We start from the raw sequence: 5000 nt of genomic DNA, 5'->3' as shown, positions 1-5000 counted from the left end.
GAGCGAGAGAAAACGAGAGAGAGAGAGAAATAACGAGAGAGAGAAAGCGAGAGCAAGAGAGAAAGAACGAGAACGAGAACGAGAGAGAGAACAAGAGAGAAGAGAGAGAGAGAGAGAGCGAGAGCGAGAGCGAGAGAGGGAGAGAGAGAGGGAGAGAGAAAGAGCTAGAGCTAGAAATGCAGGAAGACGTGCAGGTATTTGCAGAAGACGTGCAGGATTGCATGCCCAAGATATCCCTCGGAGGCAAAAGAAGCAAAAGAAATGCCTTTATTATAAAATAAAAAAAATAAATAATCAAAAGATATACAAAATGTATTCATCACTTTGTCTGTTTACTCATTTATTTACGTATGTATTTGTTTACATATTCATTCATTTATTCCTATCTTCATGATTTATTCCTAGGCGAGGTCTTTAACTACATAATTAGAACGTTCGTAATAGTATTTCATAATTTATTTTTCGCAGAAGAGGAAGCGAGCAAAGAAACCAATGTAATTCTCAAAGAAAGTCCACGTCAGTTGAGGAAAGTGATGGCGAGTTAAAATAGGTTGTAAGAACATGAGATTCCAGTTAAGAATTTTAGCGTGACCGTCTTCATGCTGCGAAGGAGCGGAAGGTCGCGTTTAAGGAAGGGTTTGAATATGGGCGTGAAGGAAACGGAGGAAGGTAGGGAGGGAGGGTAGGTGGGAGGGAGGGAGGGAGGGGGAGGGAAGGAAGGAGGGAGAGAGGGAGGTTAGGGGTAGGAGGAGAGGTAAGGAGGGAGGGGTAGGAGGAGAGGGAAGGAGGGAGGGGTAGGAGGAGAGGGAAGGAGGGAGGGGTAGGAGGAGAGGGAAGGAGGGAGGGGTAGGAGGAGAGGGAAGGAGGGAATGAGGGAGGGAGGGGTAGGAGGAGAGGTAAGGAGGGAGGGGTAGGAGGAGAGGGAAGGAGGGAGGGGTAGGAGGAGAGGGAAGGAGGGAATGAGGGAGGGAGGGGTAGGAGGAGAGGGAAGGAGGGAATGAGGGAGGGAGGGGTAGGAGGAGAGGAATGGGGGAGAGAGGGAGAAGGGAAAAGGGAGGAGAGGGAGAGGGAGAAGGGAAGGAGATGGAAAGAGCGAGGGTGGGACAGGAGGAAGGGGAGAAGGAGAAGGGAGGAGAGGGAGAGGGATAGAGGGAAGGAGATGGAGATAGTGAGGGAGAGACAGGGAGAAAGGAAGTGAGGGAGAAGAAGGAGAAAGAGAAGGGAAGAGGGGTATAGGGAGAAGGGAAGAGAGGGAGAGGGAGAAAGGAGAAGAAAACGGGACGAGAGGGAGAGAAAGAAGGGGGGAGAGGTCCAGGGAGGAGGGAGGAGAGGGAAAGAAAGGGAATGAGAAGAGGAGAGAAAAGATGTGAGAAGAGGAGAGAAAGGAAGGGAGTGAGAGTGAGAAAGTGAGACAGAATCAAAGAGAGAGAGGGGGGTGGGGCAGAAAGAGAAAGACAGACAGGCAGACAGATTTGAGCAGCGGGGTCACACATGCGGTGGCCCTTGTTGGGGGGATGGCACAGCGGTGGCGGCTAATTGACAGCCCTCCGGGAACCTGCTCTAAGCAACGTTCTTGCACTTACCACCCCCCCCCACCGAGCCCCAACTCCTCCCTCCTCCCTAACCCCTCCCCTCACCCTCTTAGCATCAGCCTCTCAGTGTCTATCTTGCAACATCCCTCGGTTCCCCCTGTACTCTGTACTGTACTCGCTGCCTCTACTTTCCCCTCATCCTACTCACGCTTTCCCCTCTTATCTCCACCCCCCACTCCCCTCTTCCACCTCTTTCCCCTCGTCTCGCCGTAGTAGTCCGCCTGCCACCCATTCTATCCTGTGCCTTCCCCCACCCCCTCTCCTCCCCCTCTCTATCCTGCCTCTACATTCCCTTCCCTTCATTCCACACATGTCTTCCCCTCCATTCCGCCCCCCACTATTCCACCCCACCCCCACTCCTATCTCCCTAAACCCCCCTCCCTCTCCCCCATCTCACCCTACCCCATCCCCTTATCCTACACCCATCTCCACCCTCACCCCTAACTCTTAACCCCCCTCCATCTCACCCCGTCCTCCCTGACTCCCCCATCACCTCCCTCTTCCACCGTGACTCCCCCCCCCCTCATGGCTAGGGATAAGGAGGAGTATCCCCCCCCTCCCATCCAGCCTTCTCCCCCTTCCTCTTTCGGATATAAATCAAAGAGGGAAGGCGGGGAGAGGGGGAAGGAGGTAGAGGGAAGAGCCATCCCCCCCCCCTTTTTTTTTTCTTTGCCCGGCCTTCCCTTTCCTATTTCGTAAACGTCCAGGGAAGGGGAAGGATGGAAGAAAGAAAAGAAAGACAGAAGGACGGAAAGAAAGAAATAAGGAAGGAAAAACATGAGAAGGAGGAAATAGAATAGAAAAAGGACAAACCAGCGAACACGTAATTAGGTGAGTTTGTGAATAAAAAAGAAAGTAATCTTTAATGTTATTAATTTTGTTGTCGTTTTTATTATTAGGTTTATTGCTATTGCTATCATTAATGTTTTATCAAAATTATCATCAACAATAACAGCAGCATTATCATCAGCAGCAGCATTTGCATTACCGTTATCAAGCATTTAAACATTTTATTACCGACTATACAGCCATTACCATTACCACAAGCATTATTATATAAATCATTTTTAATAGATTTTTCAAAGCGATACGAATTTGGAAAAACAAAAATAATAACCAGAAAATAAATCTTACTAAGCAAATTAAATAGGAACCGACTGATTTCCTGATTCCAAAATTTCGGGAATGCTGTCATCAGCCATTTTAAAATTTTCAAGAATTGCCGAATGTTTGACATGACTGATTAAATGATATATATGTTGTTGTTTTTCTGTTTTTATTTCTTATCGCATCAGCTTTCTATTCAGTTCAGTGCACGATTGAGATCATCCGTGTAATATCGCTTTAGTCTTTTTTTTATGATATTGGTCTTTTTTTTTTTGCCTGTTGATTTGTATTATTATTATTTCTCGTTTTCCTTTTCCTTTCTCCTCATCATCATTACTCTCCTTTTCTTCTCCTTCTCCTTTCCCTCCACGTCCTCCCCCTTCCCCCCCGCCCCTCCCCTCCTCCTCCTTCTTATTCTCCTCCTCCTCCTCCTCCTCTTCCCCTCTCCCTCCCCCTCTCCTCCTCCTCCTCCTCCCCTCACCCTCCTCCTTCACCCCCCCCCACCCCCACCCCCTACCTTATCCTCCAGTATCCCCCTCGCCTCATACTTTACGGGGATATGTATATAACCCCCCCACCCCACCCACCCCTGTCCCATCTTGGATCAGCGACGGGGATGGCAACCAGCTTACCGGGGGCGAGTTCCCTCGGATGGGCTCCGTGATCCCCTCAAGCTGGAGCACGGCCGACGAGGGGAAAGGGGACGGGAGGGGGGGGGGTAGAGGGGGGAGGTCTTTTTACCCGGGATTGCTGACCTAATGTGACGCTCAGTGATTTCGGATTTCTCGTAGTTGATGGGATGGGGGAAAGGTAGGGTATAGGGGGGGAGGAGAGGATCTTGCCGTAAGAGTAAGGGGAATTCCTCGAGAAGTTTATTGGACTTTCATTTTTCTTTTTTCTTTTTTTTTCTTGTTTTTATTTTTTTTCTTGTTTTTCTTTTTCTTTTTTTTCTTTCTTGTTTTTATTTTTTTGTTCTATATCTTATTTCTTTCCTTATTTTGGAAGTCGATCTCCGCCAGAAATTCAAATCCGAAGATGATTTAGAAAAAAAGTGTCTTGTTGATGGGTTTCATCATTCTGCTATAGCTCTCTTTTGTGTGAGTGGGGAGGGGGAGGGGGGAGGAGGAAGGGAGAGGGGGAAGGGGAAGGGAAAGGGAAAGGGAAAGGGAAGAGAGAAGAGAGAAGAGAGAAGAGAGAAGAGAGAAGAGAGAAGAGAGAGAGAGAGAGAGAGAGAGAGAGAGAGAGAGAGAGAGAGAGAGAGAGAGAGAGAGAGAGAGAAGGAGGGAGGGGGGAGAGATGACTGTGATGGATTGGCCGCACGGGACAAACGAGTCGTCATTTACGTTTTAATGAAGTCATACATAGTCATACGCCGTAATGTTTCAGTAGAGAGATACACAGCGTTATCATTTCCCTTTAGATAACGCCACTTTATCACCATTTATCCACCGACAAGCATTATGCAGGCCGTGCTGCATTATATCCATGCAGCCCCCGTAGCCATTGTGTCCCATTCCCATTAAAAGCGCCTTTCCGAGTCCCGGGAGGCAAGTAGCCAGCGCGGCATGCTCCGTGCCTCACGTGCTCCGTTGCGAGATTACGTGTGGTAGGTATGCCTAATCGCTCAAGACTTGCTATTGTACGAGAGTATCAGGAGAAACCTATCGCAGTCTAAGAGACGCGAGATTACGTGCGCTCGACGTCCCCTAAGCCTCTGCGAGAGTTGGTGTCGGAGGACGGGTATCGAGACAACCCGTGGTAGTCTTGGTGCAGTTGCAACACACCGCCCCCTTGATAGATCCACTCTGAGATCGACGAATCAAGGTAAAAGCTGCCTGTGTCATGTTACCTTGGCACTACACACAAAAAAAGAAGAAAAAAAGAAAAGAAAAACGGATAGTTAATCGGCTAATGAGATCATGTCTGACCTGTACGTAAGAGACGTTGGGAAACGGGCGTATATCAATATGAAAGAATGAACAGAAGAAAACACCATCCCTTAAAATACTGGGACCCTTGTTAGAGCATTAATCACGACCCAGTAGAGATTCGAAGAATTATAAAATCGCAACTAGGTTCACCTAATGACTGTATTTGATTGCACTTAAGCTCTTTATTCGTTTCGCAGTTGTGTTAATCTCGTTTACCCGTGTAAATAACATCAAACTGTATTGTGAACGAGGAGGATTTTTGTGAACTTGTCGACTCTGTTGAAAGGAAAAGTGTTTTATGCGTATAAAGGCTGCACAAGCAACAGTAAAACATCAGTCAGAGCGTGATAATCCTAATGATGCCACATTT

The sequence above is a fragment of the Penaeus japonicus genome, unplaced genomic scaffold (assembly GCF_977035675.1).
Source record: "Penaeus japonicus unplaced genomic scaffold, GWHDUDI00000001_assembly GWHDUDI00000027, whole genome shotgun sequence".
In the NCBI taxonomy this organism is placed as follows: Eukaryota; Metazoa; Arthropoda; class Malacostraca; order Decapoda; family Penaeidae; genus Penaeus; species Penaeus japonicus.
The sequence above is the reverse complement of the archived record's forward strand: the minus strand, read 5'-3'. Positions refer to the sequence as shown.